Raw genomic sequence first — 15,030 nt, forward strand, 5'->3', positions numbered from 1 at the left:
ATTATTACAGTCAGCTTGCTATTGATTTATGAGACTTTTAAAAACCAAATATGTGTAGTACTTGTAATGAATGATATTTTAAGGTTCTTCAGGAAATTAAAAGGCAATGGCTGCCTAAGGAAATGTTCTGCTTGTTTGATTTAATACTACAGTTAGCTGGGAGGTGGAATGAAAGAGTGATTCAGACCTATAGCACATTTTTCGATGATATGTTTTATTACTTCACACTGCTAGCCTGATATCTGGATGATAAATGACAATACATATCTAATGTGTGAAAAGGTCTTGCAATTTCTTTATTTTTTGTCATTTAAAAGATAAGTCAAGTTATCATTTAACCCTTATTCTATTTAAAGTGAAAATCACACTAAGTCACCTTACTTTAAATGTACTACATCAGAAAGGGCTCAGAATTATTTGTAGGACACTGTTGAGCAACTATCATCATAGCAGCATTCATATGCCCAGTGTGAATAAATAAAGGGCTTCAGGTTTACGCATTCCTTGTCCTTTGCTCACATAAACGACTTTCCACCTCCAGAGGTGTATAAGTAGCCTACAAATTAGACATGGACTACAATGAAATTATTTACTACTTATCCACATATGAATATATATGCAACACATGCTTCACCAAAGTGCACATATTCCCATGTACAGACCAAACCATTATGTTCTTGTACGTTCCTGTAGCTACCTACTTGGGGGTTATTTAGGGATGATTTTACAGAACCAGGCAATCTATTTTTTTTTAAATTGCAGTCTTATTATAAACTATGCCCAATATAAGGGTGTCTCGTTTATTTCTGAATGGAGAGGAGGGAAAATGGTGAGCTGGTCAGCCCCTGCAGTCCTAGCATAGGCCAAAATCCCATTGTCTGTACTGGGATTTTTATCTATGCTGGGACTGCAGCAGGAAGCAGATAATAAAACACACACTTTTCCTGTGACCATCAGATCATCCCTGGGTTTGGAAACACCCTTTTTTTTTTTTAACTTCTACAACCCATTTCTAATAAACTAATGACAATCAAAGTTCAGGATATTTCCTTGGAGTTTAATGACTCAGGGCCTTGGGCCATTAACCTTAACTGGTCATTAATTCCTAAGTTACTGTCCTGAACTGAGGTCATTATTAATATTATAAACCAGGGATTTTTTTTCTTTTTTTTTTTAAGATAAACAAAAATCCTTATTTCCTACTCTAACTGAAAAAAGATCCACATGAGAATCAGATTGTTTTACAGTGATATCACACTGAGACATCACATCAGCAAATCAAAAATCCTCACTTTCTTTGGAATGTTCTATATGAGTGATAATAAAATAGACATACCATGAAAACACCTGAAACTCATAAAAATCACACACAAAAACCATCTGATTTCAATGGAGTGTGTCTAAAATATTCACCACAAAAAAAGCCCACGGTGCAAACTTTAATGACTCAATTTAAATACCAGTGGCGACACTCTCCTCAACTCCCAGTGGTGAGCCTGGGTATTGCAGGAGTCTGACATCAACATACAAGCCATAGCCTATGTGTTGCTTTACCAGACCATTATAGAGCATATTATGTATGGAGTGTTAACAGAGCTCTTCAGGCTCATTAAAATGTAAGGGATTACACCTGCAAACACTCATTTTCAGGAGGTAGTGCTTACTGACAAAAGTAGCCCCAGTGAAGTCAGCAGGCTTGATTGTGTCATAGGCTGTGAGGCCTATACAAGTGACTCAGGGGAAGTAAGAGCCTTATAACTTGGTGTGAGCTACCCAGACCTTGGGGCTGGGCACACAGGGGAAACAGTGCTGTACTCTTATGATTCCTTCCATATGCAGCACTTAAACTTGAACTGTGCCATACAGTGCGGGTTGCCGCAAAGTAACAAACTAGCCCAACAGCGCAACATTCTAGATAAGTGTTTGCAGGATGAAGGCCTAAGTTTCCAATTCAAAACACAAAGGGTGATGTTATTTAAATGCCAGTTTGGTGGGCTAGTTCTCTTTTTTTCCTGATAACATTTTTTTAAATGTAGAAAAACAACCATCCTGCACTTTTTTATCTATTTAAGAAATAGCTGCTAATTATAAAAATTCAGGTAAATAAATTTCAGACTTCTAAAATAATAAGTCTGGAAGACCTAATTTAGAGTTGCTGCAGACTGTCTAGTACCCAATTAAAATGTGTACACCACTGATTGGATAAAGCAAGCATACACTGATTTCCCCAAATGACTGATTATGTAATAACAATTGTTTTAAGTTATTATTTATATTACGCACTTGTTTCACTAACAAATTTCTAAACTACAATAATTCTGTTTTATATTTGCCACCAAGGTAGTTAATCCTTTATATTATGTGAATATATAATATGCATATAATGGCAAAATCATGACTGTCTCTGTTTTTAAAGGAGCTATAGCAGTGGCCCTCAAACTTTTTTTTACTGGTGACCCCCTAGCAAGCCTCTGAGTACGACCCCCCCCTTATAAATTAAAAACACTTTTTTATATATTTAACACCATTATAAATGCTGGAGGCAAAGCGGGGTTTGGGGTGGAGGCTGACAGCTCGCAACCCACATGTAATAACCTCTTGACCCCCTGAGAAGTCCCGACCCCCAGTTTGAGAACCCCTGAGCTACAGGAATGCTTTTTGAGCAAAGAATGGAGAAAAAAATATTCTTGTGACTTTCATTCCTACAGTTCAGCAAAAGTAAAATGTCACAATAACTTTTTTTTTAAGTTTTTGTACCTAGCCAAAAACCTTCCATACTACTTTGTAGTCCATGATGAATTTTCTCTAGTTCTATTATAAAATCTTAAAAATAACTATGGCCAGACTCAAAAATGTAAGCTGCTCTCTCCTGCAGAGCTAACCAAGATTAACGGCTCTCAGGGCCAGATGTCTGTATACAGGGCCATATTTCCACTTACTAATTGGTATAACCGTCCCTGCCAGAGGGGCTCAGTCCACAAATAGATTGTCCTCCTTTAATCCATTCTTTCCCCCAAACTGAGCATAGCTCATGTTGCAGTGAAGCAGCCATAAAGCAGGTAGTTTTCAATCATGAAAAGGAGAAAAAGTACAGGGGAAGAAATCATACTTGGGTGGTGACAAATAATAAATGCCTGAGGAGAGTATGCACCCACCGCTCAGTCTGCCTCCTCTCAAACTGGAAAAGTAACAAGGTAAAAATAGAGAAGAATATTTTTTTTATTCTTTAAAACTTTCACAGAGGACATTTCAGAACTTCCTGTCACATCCTTAGCTGGTTTATATCATTGTAGCACCATCAATTTCAGTGCAGTCTGGCCAGTCTTGGCCTATGCAGCTGAGAATCTTGCCCTATGGGCTGAGAACAGGTATAGACTTTAAATGTATCACGTTTGGCAGAAGTGCATCTCCAGACACTCCTTGTTCAGCCAGACTTTCATGCATAGGTGCACTACAATCAAAGGAAAGAATCTGGTCCAAACGCAGGTCTCTTTTCAAGGGGACAACAGAAGAAATTATCTCCTTAAATTCATTTTGCATTCAATAAGCCCTTTCGTACCACATTTATAGTACACCTTTCAAGCCTTTAGAGCTCAACTGCTCTTTCTTTCTATTCACAGTATCCAGTGTCACTTAGGCCTGGTCTACACTAGGAGTTTATGTCGAATTTAGCAGCGTTAATTCAACTTAACCGTGCACCCATCCATACCAGGAAGCTAATTAGTTCGACCTAGAGGGCTCTTTAGTTCGAACTCTGTACTCCTCCCCGACGAGGGGAGTAGCGCTAAATTCGACATGGCTATGTCGAATTAGGCTATGTGTGGACGGAAATCGACCTTAGTAGCTCTGGGAGCTATCCCACAGTGCACCACTCTGTTGACGCTCTGAACAGCAGTCCGAGCTTGGATGTTCTGACCAGCCACACAGGAAATGCCTAGGGAAAATTTGACATGCTCCGGCGCCTTGTGGATGTTCTGCAGGACCGCAGGCAGGAGGACAGAGCCCCCCTGCACTGTATCTGCATCCGCCCTCCCCCGCCACAAAGTCCCAAACCCCCCTCTCCCAAAGTAACAAGAAGGAGGGGCGACAGGGGCCGTGAAAACTGTCACTGCACCCCTGCAGAGTGCACAAATACAAGAAGGCTCTCATTCCCTAAATGTTGAGAAGTCCTTCCCTTCCTGGCTCACCGAAGCCCCAATCCCAGTTTCATCCCCTAACTGTGTAGTTGATTATTAAAAGTAGTTTGCTGTTAATTACTATTTCCGTCAAGTTTTTCTACAGAAGACAGTCTGTGAAGGGGGAGGGGGAAGGGGGATGTTAATTGCATAGGGTACCAGGGTACAGACACAGGGGCAGGATCAACAGCAGGTCACACACACAGTGCAGTCAGTAGGCACCCTGGTCGGTCTGGGAGTTGTTTTCCATGTTCTGTGTGGGTGGGGGGTACGTGACTTTGTGGCATGGGAGGGCGGTTACAGAACTTATGCAGCGGTCCTTGTCCCGGACCACAGAGCCACGCAGCAGGGGAATCTGTAACCGTCCTCCCCCGCCACAAGGTCACATAGCCCCCGCACACAGAGTCCCAAAAAGGAGGGATGGCAGGCTCCGTTGAAACAACCAGTCCGGCACTGCAGACCGCTCTAGGAGCAGAAGCCTATCATTCCTCGAGTGTAGAAGCGGTGTTAACATCACTGCACACCCTATCCACCACAGTCTGCGTCCCTGTTTCAACCATTTAACGCGAATTCATTAATAAAGGAAAACGTTAATTAACAATGTTCCATTAACTTTATTTTTAAATGTGTGTTGGAAGGGGGGAAACGTGGTGAACGGGGTATGTAACCGCAGAAGAAAGTCAACAGTAACTGAAGTAAGGGCAGGTTCAGATTCTCTGTAAAGAAACTGAACAGTCACAGATTACCCTGCTCCCTCAGGAACCTAGCTTTCAAAGCCTCCCGGATGCACAGTGCTTCCCGCTGGGCTCTTCTAATTGCACGGCTGTCTGGCTGAGCATAATCAGCAGCCAGGCGATTTGCCTCAACCTCCCATCCTGCCATAAAGGTCTCCCCCTTGCTCTCACAGAGATTGTGGAGCACACAGCAAGCTGCAATAACAGTGGGGATATTGGTTTCGCTGAGATCCGAGCGAGTCAGTAAGCTCCTCCATCTCCCCTTGAGATGTCCAAAAGCACGTTGAATGATGACAGTTACCCAAGACCACCCTCGACACATTTTTCCCCCCAGCATGCATTGTGGGGAAATCCCAGAATTCAAATGGGCAGCGGGGACTGCGGGAACTGTGGGATAGCTTACCACAGTGCACCGCTTCCAATGTCGACGCTTGCCCCGTTAGTGTGGACTCACAAAGTCGAATTAGTGTCTTTAGTGTGGACACACAAATTCGACTTTGTGAGGTCGATTCCACAAATTCGAATTAAGTTAAATCGAACTAATCTGGTAGTGTAGACATACCCTTATTAACAGCAGCAGTAATGGATTAACCACTTTTGCTACTCTCATCCATGCTCTGGAATGCAGCAGTGTCATTTTAAGTGCTAACATTCTCAACGAGGAGACACCAGGTATGCAAAACAACAGGGGATCACAACTACACCCCAAATGCTTGTTGTATTAGGCAGCGCTGTAAAGGTTAAAAATCTCGCGTCATAGGGGAGTTAGAGGAGATGGGATAGGGCAAAGGAATGATACTGGCATATGGAGTTTTTTACCTCAAGGCAACTGGTTGAATCCAGTATAGCTAATCAGTTATCAAAAGTTATTACTGTCTATTGACTAGCTGGTGTTCTATGTGAAATGAGTTTAGATGTCTCTGCCCAGCTCCCAAAGCATAAGTATCTGCATTACAAAAAGCATGACCAACGTTGGTACTAACAGAAAATCTTCCTGGTCTCAGCAGAGATCAATAACTGAATGGCACTGAGAATCTCCCATTAGAAGCAGTCCTTCCTTCCTGGGATACCTTGCACTGCTGCTGCCAGTGCTGTACCTGAACCTCTCATGAACGCTATAATGATGCATCAACTTGCAAATGAAAAACTAAAACAAAGCAAAATGCCAACGGATGACCAAACCACCATGTAACTTCATTCCTCAGTTTTGAAAAAGCCTGATTTATAAGGTCAGCATCTTTCAGAATATTTCAAATGTACTGCACTACAGTATTAAAGGAAAAAGGCAACACGTTTTGATGTTCATTTATGTCAACTCAAGTTTTCCACTTAAACATGTACCCTCAACTTTAGTTAACTGAAAGCATGTCCAAGAACAGAGAAGCAAGAATGTAATCCTGAGATTAGATAAATTTCTATTTTAGCAGTTAGTAAAACAAAGATTACTTTGTGTTCTATTTACTTACAGCAGTAGTATAAAACAATAAAACTCTCGGGGCAATTACTTTAAATTTATTTTTCTTCCCACAGTTATGCAGAAAACCTTCTCACGCAATAATTAGTGTTGAACTTCTCATGATGTATTAGAAAGATTTATTGAGACAGCAAACAATGCTGATAAAAAAAATAAAGTACAGAGGTGCATTTTAAAATCTTCACAAGGGAAAAAGAAACAAATCAATGATCTCTGAAAGGGAGAGACTGTGCCATAAAAGTGGTTCCAGAAAGTGAAAGGACAATAGTATTCTACAGACTTAAGAATATACTTCTTCTATTTTTAAAACTAAATTACTGAGAAATGAATCTTTGGCCCAGTGTGCAGTACCAGTTTATTACTGCTAAAAATAATTAGACAGAATGGAACAGGATACTCCGCACGCTATATCCTATCCAAAGGACACTCATTGCACTAATAAATCAGCTGTTTGGTTCTAGACACATTAAATGTCTTTGGTGGTCATAGAAGACCACATTAGGCTGTTTCCCTTGCTATGAACCCCCATGCAAATATCATGGTTTCCCCTAAACCTGTCATATATCATACCAAACTTGCTCTTGGAAATATTTGGAAAACCCGAAGCAGAATATTATTATTTGTATTACTGTAACACCTAAACGCCCCAGTTCAAGTTGGGCGCCCCACTACAAACACACAGTAAGAAGCAGTCCCTGCCCTTGCTATCTAAATACACAAGTCAAAGGGTGAGAGAGGAAACAGAAGCACAAATATTAAGTGGTCACTCAGCAGCTCAGTGAGAGTTGGGACTAGAACTCATATCTTGTGACACCCAGTCCTATGCATTACACCAGACTGCCTCTCAAACACAGTGGCCACCATTAAAAAGTTAACATTTTTCCAAACAGTTACCACACAAATAGTACATATATGTCCAAAACATGACAGGAAATAATTGCGGTATCTCATAGACGGCAGTGTGTCACCATTAACAAATGTTGTTTTCTTTATGGCAACCAGAGTGACTGGATGTATACAGTAACAAGAATGGCTGCTAGTTGGCTGAGACAAATAGGGTGGGATTGGTGGAAGCCATGATGTTTATAATTTTGCTTCTTGGATGTAGCTATGATGTTAAAGGTACAGGATTTGGGGGAGATTATTCAAACATTATGGTTTTCCTAAAAGATTAACATAGATGACAACTAACATGCAAGCCACCCTGTTTTTAATATATATCATAAATGATAGGTACAAACAGTTAATTGTTTGGTCATAAGATTGTGATGTCACAGCTGACTTGGCTAGCAGTTCACTACTGCATCGTCATTCCATTGGTTGAAATGCTACAACAGTTGTCTAAAAATACCGATTCGTATTTCATGTGGAATGTTTGATGTTGCAGCTGTGAGATATAAAACCCTTGTTACATCAAAGCCATACAATTTATAGAAGGAAATACATCTGATTGATAGACTAAAATTAATATGAAACAAAACTCATTTACATTCTAACCATACTTCACTGAAGATCTACTTTTTCATTTAAAATAAAATAATGAACTCTGATTCAAAAAGAGTTGTCAAAGTAATAGGAAGAGAATGTAGCAGTGAAGGAAAGCACAAGTTCTGGAGATCATGAAGGAAAGTTATTTAAGAAGATTGTAAATAAAATCGACAATTTGTAAAACATACATATTCACCATCTTTCCTTTGGTGTTTTGCAATGCTTTACCAAATATATTCTGTAGCTTCTCTACCATTAGTAATAATACAACAAAAGAGTTCAATATCCATCAGACACCATTTCTAAAATTATGAAGAAGTAGGTAAAAGCAGGATCCTAAAGTATGTGTGTCTCACAAATGTGTTCAATCAAGTAATGCAAGAAACTTCCAATTTTAAATAACTAAAAAATGTTCCCCTTCCAGCAGTATTATGCGCCTGCATAAGAATCCAAACAATATCACAACCAAAGATTATCTGAATTTTAAATTTTAATTAAAAGAATATTTCTAGCTCTCATGGCTGAGATGAAAACCTTCCAAATGTGAACCAAATGTGACACAGTTCTGTCTGCTACAGTTTGCAGATAGCCTGAAACAATGAGTCAAATATATGAACTCCCTCAGCTACCATTAATCCCACAAGAGTGGCATTTCTAAATCTCAGTGAAGAGACAGTAATGTAAACATTAACTACTCATTGCTGATCATTTAGCAGATGAAATGAAGAAGGTGTGATAGATATGGCAATTTCCTCCAACATCCTTATTGTATTAAGTTTATGTGTTATTGTGGGCCAGGATTGTATGTAATCTCTCTAGAGCAGTGTTTACCAAACTTGGGACACCACTTGTGTAGGGAAAGCCCCTGGCGGGACGGGCCGGTTTGTTTACCTGCCACGTCTGCAGGTCCGGCCAATTGTGGCCCGCGGTTTGCTGCTCCAGGCCAATGGGAGCTGCAAGAAGCAGTGGCCAGTACGTCCCTCAGCCCGTGCCGCTTCCAGCAGCTCCCATTGGCCTGGAGCAGTGAACCGCGGCCAGTGGGAGCCGCAATCGGCCGGACCTGCGGACGTGGCAGGTAAACAAACCAGACCGGCCCTCCAGGGGCTTTCCCTACACAAGCGGTGTCCCAGGTTTGGGAAACACTAATCTAGAGGGAGATGTAACAGATATTGCAACCCCATGCAGTATCTTAGGGGTCCATTGTTTTAAATGAATGGCTGATGTATGTTTGTGTTCTACTCAGTGAAGGAGGGCTACCATAGCTCCTCTAGGAACTTAAAACAGTGGGTGGGAATTAAGGCAAATCAGCCAGGTTGTAACCCCCACCCTAAGAGGTACCACCTGCTTGGGAGTTCAAACTGGTTTCTCCAGAGGCCAGCCAAACACAGAAAGGACTTTGGAATGAATAGCTTCAGACCCAGGGACCCCAAGCCTTGAGGAAGGATTAGAAGGACAAACATCTACCAGATTCTGAGGTTGGAGTGACCTCTGGTAAGCTTTTTAGCATGTGTGCAGGTTCTTTTCTCTGTAATGTTTTCACCTTAAGAATAAACGTGACTGCTTAGAATGAAATGTGTGGTAACTTGTAACCGTTGGCAATTGCTCTGTTCCTGGCATCTAGAGAGCAAACAGTGCTTAATTTGTGCCAGGGTTTACTAGGTCTAAACCCCAGTACCTCTCAGCTTGGCAGTTCATAGCCCCAGCACCTCTGGGCTTGCTGCATCAGTTATGAATGGAAAAATATTCTGTGAGTGCCAACACTTCATTGCTTGAGCCCCAGCACCTCTTTTATTACAGATAAACACCGAGAGCAAGCCAAGAACGGGTTCTGGTCTGTCTAGGCAGTCTAGCTTGCTGGGAATATCACAGAGTTTAGAGTGGTTGTCCTTGAGAGATCACAAGGGTGGAATATAGGTGCTGTGACAGAAGAGGGTGGCAGAAATGAAGCCATGTAAAAGTGGAAATTGGGACCTTCTGCAATGAAGAACTGAGAAGGCACAAAATTAGGGAAAAGGAACAAAAACAAAGGAGGATGGGAAAGGGAGATAAACAAAGGGTTAAAAAGCTATGCTCCTAATGGTGAGCATATTTTCTCATTGAGCAATAGTAAACATGTCCATAAGATATTAAAATAGTAAACAATCAGATTAACTAAAAGTTCAGTTAGTACATAACAACCATAGTCTACCCTTCATCTTTGTGCTTACCTCCCATTGACATCAGTGGAGGTTCCACCATAGATGAGGGCAGTATGTGTGTGATACCTTAGTATAAGAGTTTCAGCATAAGTCCAGATATTGACAGTATCTGAACTTGAAAACTTCAGAACAGATAGTTAAATACTAATTATTAGTTTTCCCCTTGTTACAACTTTCTTCAGTTTTATCGGAACAGAAGGAATTATTTCAGTTACATGATTTTACCAATACAAATGGGGTACAAAGATACCAAAAAAAAAAAAAAAAGGCAAGAACAAAGTGGTAACTCAGACCATTTTACAGAGTGCTACACAATGAAAGTGAATGAGTAAAAAGTGTATTAATATATTCAATAATTAATCAGCAACAAATAAGAATATGTGTATGTTCAATGTCTGTCACAAAATATTGCATTTTGCCTGTTGTGTCACCTGGCAAGGAGTGACATGAACCTCCGAAGTAGAGTGTTACAGTTCTTCCCAACAGCTGAACATGTTATAGAAATCTGAAAAATATATATTTGTTTTGTGAAGCACTGATTTCATTGATTGTCTCATATGAATCATTCTGCTTAAAGACTTGATTTCATTAAATCATTTACCCTTTAAAAAGTATGCTTAAAATAAAAGATTTTATTCTTGCTTCTGCCAGAGAATGTGGCTAATGTTCATGTTTTTTTGTCTGGTTGTTGTTTTGCCATCTGCATTTTTTAAATCATCTGCATTGAACTTTGCATATATCTTCAAACATTCACTAGTTTGTGAACACAAATCAGATAATTGCATGTGCAAATAGCCCATAAGATTCATGAAAGAGAACTAAGCCATTTGCCTGCACAATTATCCATTTTGTACAAGCACACACAATTAATGTGCATATTTTATAGGGAATTTTTGTTTGGGCAGTTTAGAAAATTCATTTTTATCAGTGTATCTGCAACAATTATCAGATCTCAGCACTCAGTTTGAAGACCCTCTTAAAACACACACACACACACACACACACAGAAGAATTTGTTGGTAAACTCCACTGTGGATCTCAAACTTATTATTCATTACTACTATATTCAAATAAAGTTACATAGCAAATACATTTCACTTCATATTTGCATGGTAACCAAATTACTACCATAATAGGCATAGGCAAATATTCCTATTATTCAAGGTCCATGTTTTCTGAGGCTATTCTGGTATTGCTGCTGGTTTGCTAATAAATATTCCACTCCTATTCACAACAGTTCATAATGAAGCTCCACCATGTAGGTGTATCCACTGTAGTACTCTAATTCATTCATCATTTAATAGGCCACACTCTTCACATGAAACAAGTGAACTGTCACCTTTTTAATGAAGTTGCCTATATCTTAAACCTTTTTTCCTTTAAAAAAAAAATCATCTGCCAGAGATTGTGGTTAATGTTCCCTGCACTTTGTTTTTTTGTTTTTTTAATATTATCATTATTATTAATCTGAAACCCTCACTCATTCACTATATACTGCAAAAATTAGTCCGAGTCGCCCAAATAGAAAATCAACTTTAATGCTATATTTTCTTAAAGTATTCTATTTATCATAACTGTGAGATTCATAATGGTGACATACACTGTATCAGACTTTCCACTGCTCTGTGCAGATGCAAGTAATTACTGGCACCTCCTGGTTGCAGATGTCCAATGCAGGTACTTGTTCCATAGAGGTCCAGTACCACAAGAAACCAGAACTATACGAGGACTTTGGAGAAAACATCCCTAAAGAAGCTGGGGAATGGGATTGGGGATTCTAATGTCTGACATAGCACTACACTTCCCTTAACCTTCATATGACAGGACAGTGGCATCCCAGAAATGGTGTGGAGGCTTGAGAGGAGCCCTCAACCAGGTGATAATGATTCAGAAAGGAATTATGACCAGCACAGTACAAGTAATTGCTGGATAGTTCCCGAATGAGTTCATAAACCTGTGGCCTATTTAACCCACATCCTTTGCATCTTGTCTTTCTTCCCGTGTGTCCAGGACAAAAACACCTATGAATCTCATTCAAGTCACTAGTAGTTTGGAGGTATGTCTACACGGCAATAAAACACCCACAGCTGGCCTGTGTCAGCTGACTCAGGCTTGCAGGGCCAGGCTGCAGGGCCATAAAATTACAGTGTAAACATTCAGGCTCGAACTGGAGCCATGGCTCTGGGACTCACAAGATGATAGACCTTGCCCCAAATAGCTTACATGCTAAAACAATCATTTAGAGTCATGTTGTAATATTCACAGTAGGTACCAGCTTAATTCACAAATAACTGCATTTAAGTCAATGGGTTCATTCATGGAATAGGGTTCTATTCACGGTGAATAAGGCTATCACAAACTAAAAGCAAGCGAGAATGCACATTGTTAGTTTCATCTGCTTTGCTTGAACTGTAAACTCTTCAGAGTAGAAACCATCTTTTTGGTGTGTGTCTGTACAGTACATAACACAATGAGGTGCTGATCACTGACTGGGGTTCCTACCAAAGTACCTATAATAAGATTTTTTCTTTTGAATTATTTTGCATTATTTTTTGCAGGGAGGAGTAGGGTTTATAGGGCTTATGGAAGAAGTGAGTTTTGGGAAGAGGATTTACAGAGGAGAGGTTAAGGGTATGGCAGAGTGAGTGGAGAGATGGATTCCAGATACAGAAGGAAAATTATTGTAAGACTGGGGAACAGAGCTGGCAATGAAATTGCCAGAAATAAGTGAGAGGAATGAAGGTAAGGAAGTTTTCAAGGAAAGTCAGTTTTTGGAGTTGGCCATGCTGAGCTTTAGCTTTCAATGGGACAGCATCCAAGATGTGCTGTTGTCAAAGAGGTACAATTCTGAACAGAGTGGAAGTAGTCAAGAAAGTACAGTTAGATCTTTGAGAAATCAGGACAGAACCAATATATTAAACAGTGTGACTAAATGAGGCTCCCCAGCGATAGAGTGGAGAATTAGAGGGGGCCAAGAGTGAGATCAACGGACACCAAGACTGTTGGAAGACTGAAAAATAAGTTACAAATCTCTTTTCATGTCCTCCTGTCATTGAGAGCATTCATAAACCCATTTCTGTTGCTTCACATACTGTTCCATGAGTCATCACACATAGAACAAATAATCATTATGGTGGGAAACGTTGGAAATAGTTTAGACAGCTAGGCAGACAAAGAGATGGGTTTCACTGTAGTTGCTTCTGATTTACACTTGTGTGAAATGAGAATTAAGAACTTAATCTATATACATTTTAAGACATGCTGGAAGATCAATTTAAAAAATGTTTTTTGTTGATGGAGAAAGACGACGCTCATTTAACTGAAAAGAAGGTTAGGAAAAAAAATACTTCTAGAAGAGGATACAGTGCCTATCATTCTAATATACATATAAATAGACTCACAAATAGCTGAATAAATAAATCTTTAAATGTAAATTCATAATACATTTACAAGTGTGTAGCATGGCCAAAATCTTCATGCCAGTGACCAGTCTAAATAGGTGAGCTGGATGCTGGGGGAAGGTAAGGGAAGAGGAAGCCAACAGATTGAAGCAACTCTCTATGCCCCTTGGATGAAGGGCCAGAAAATCCATGCAGCAAAGGACCTGTCTCACCATCCTCTAGTCTGCTTTTCCTCAACTTTTTCCTCTCTGTGCCCAATTTGCATAACCCAGGGAGAATCTCCTTTCATTGCAGATCCACACTTGTTCTGCTGCAGAGAACCCTCTGCAGCTGCAGAAGTGGGAGTAGAGTTTTCTCCTATATGGGAAATACAGAATTTCAATCCAGTATACCCCAGACATTGAAAAGAATGCTAAAACTGTAAGAAAATTGTAATTTAGAAACTGATTCACCTAAAGATAAGGGTAAAAATGTTCACTTTCATTGTACTTAAGTTATAATATTATCTTGCTCTAGAGTTAGTTGTTGTATGAAATATAAAGGCTCAAATTTGTATTAAACTATCTTGCCAAAATTATTTGGTCAGTGATTGCAGCCATAACATTCCCAAATTTGCTGACATCTGTTAATACAGCCAATGGTCAAATTTGTCCCAAAACTATTCTATAAAAAGTTCTCCCTAGCAGAAATAAATCTGCTGCCAGAGTGTTATTTCAGGGCACCACTGAGGAGATAACCAGTCATTTGTGTCAAGAGTGGTACAAATAATATGTTTTTGGATAACAGAGCTGATAAATGGGTACTCTCTCCAGTAACCTGTTTATATTTATATTTCTTTGCACTTCAGATAGTTCCCATTTTGTAAAGATGCACATAGAAGGATTTAATAGGAAGTTATAAAAAATGCATCAGGACTCATTTTAAGGAAGGATATAAATCAATTATTGAGAAGTTTGTTTTAATATGTAATTTAAACTTCTTAATCATGGATCAGCTCTGTACTTATTTCATGACTGGACAATTTACAAATGTTTTAAACCACCACCTCCACCTCCAACACCCATTCTGAGAGAAATATAGATAGTATATTTTTGTTATTCACTCCACATCACTACCACACTATGACAGAAAAATTCTGTTATATCCAATTGTGTTTTTAACAAATACCTCACAATCATCAAAAGAGCAAAGAAATCTCAAACCAAATCTCAAAAGAGCACATTCATGCACTGTAATTCTCATGATTTTCCAAGCCTCTTCTGTATGGGATATTTTTAATTTGTTTTAGCCTAATCTCTACTTTGTATTTTCTCACCTCCAGGAATATGGTGTCGGTGACTGTAGAATTTCATGAAAAAGAACGACTACCCATCTTTCACGGCTAAGAAAAGCACCAGACAGCAGTAGCAAACTTTTCTCAGTAGGGCATGCTGCCATTGGCTGGGACTGTAGTGTGATGCTTGATTGCACGCCCAATGCCTGGAACTGCTCCATACATGCCAGATATACAGACTGTCCTTTTGCTTTGTGTGTATCGCTCCTAGCACAAGCCCAGATTTT

At 39.6% G+C, this 15,030-nt stretch overlaps 1 protein-coding gene across 5 annotated transcripts in view; it reads right to left on the reverse strand.

The window, feature by feature from the left end:
- The window catches only part of DACH1 (dachshund family transcription factor 1), a 470,395-nt gene that overhangs the window by 271,999 nt on the left and 183,366 nt on the right, over positions 1 to 15,030 (reverse strand). The gene's annotated exons all lie outside the window — the stretch shown is intronic.

This window comes from Mauremys reevesii, linkage group 1 (assembly GCF_016161935.1).
Source record: "Mauremys reevesii isolate NIE-2019 linkage group 1, ASM1616193v1, whole genome shotgun sequence".
Lineage (NCBI taxonomy): Eukaryota > Metazoa > Chordata > Testudines > Geoemydidae > Mauremys > Mauremys reevesii.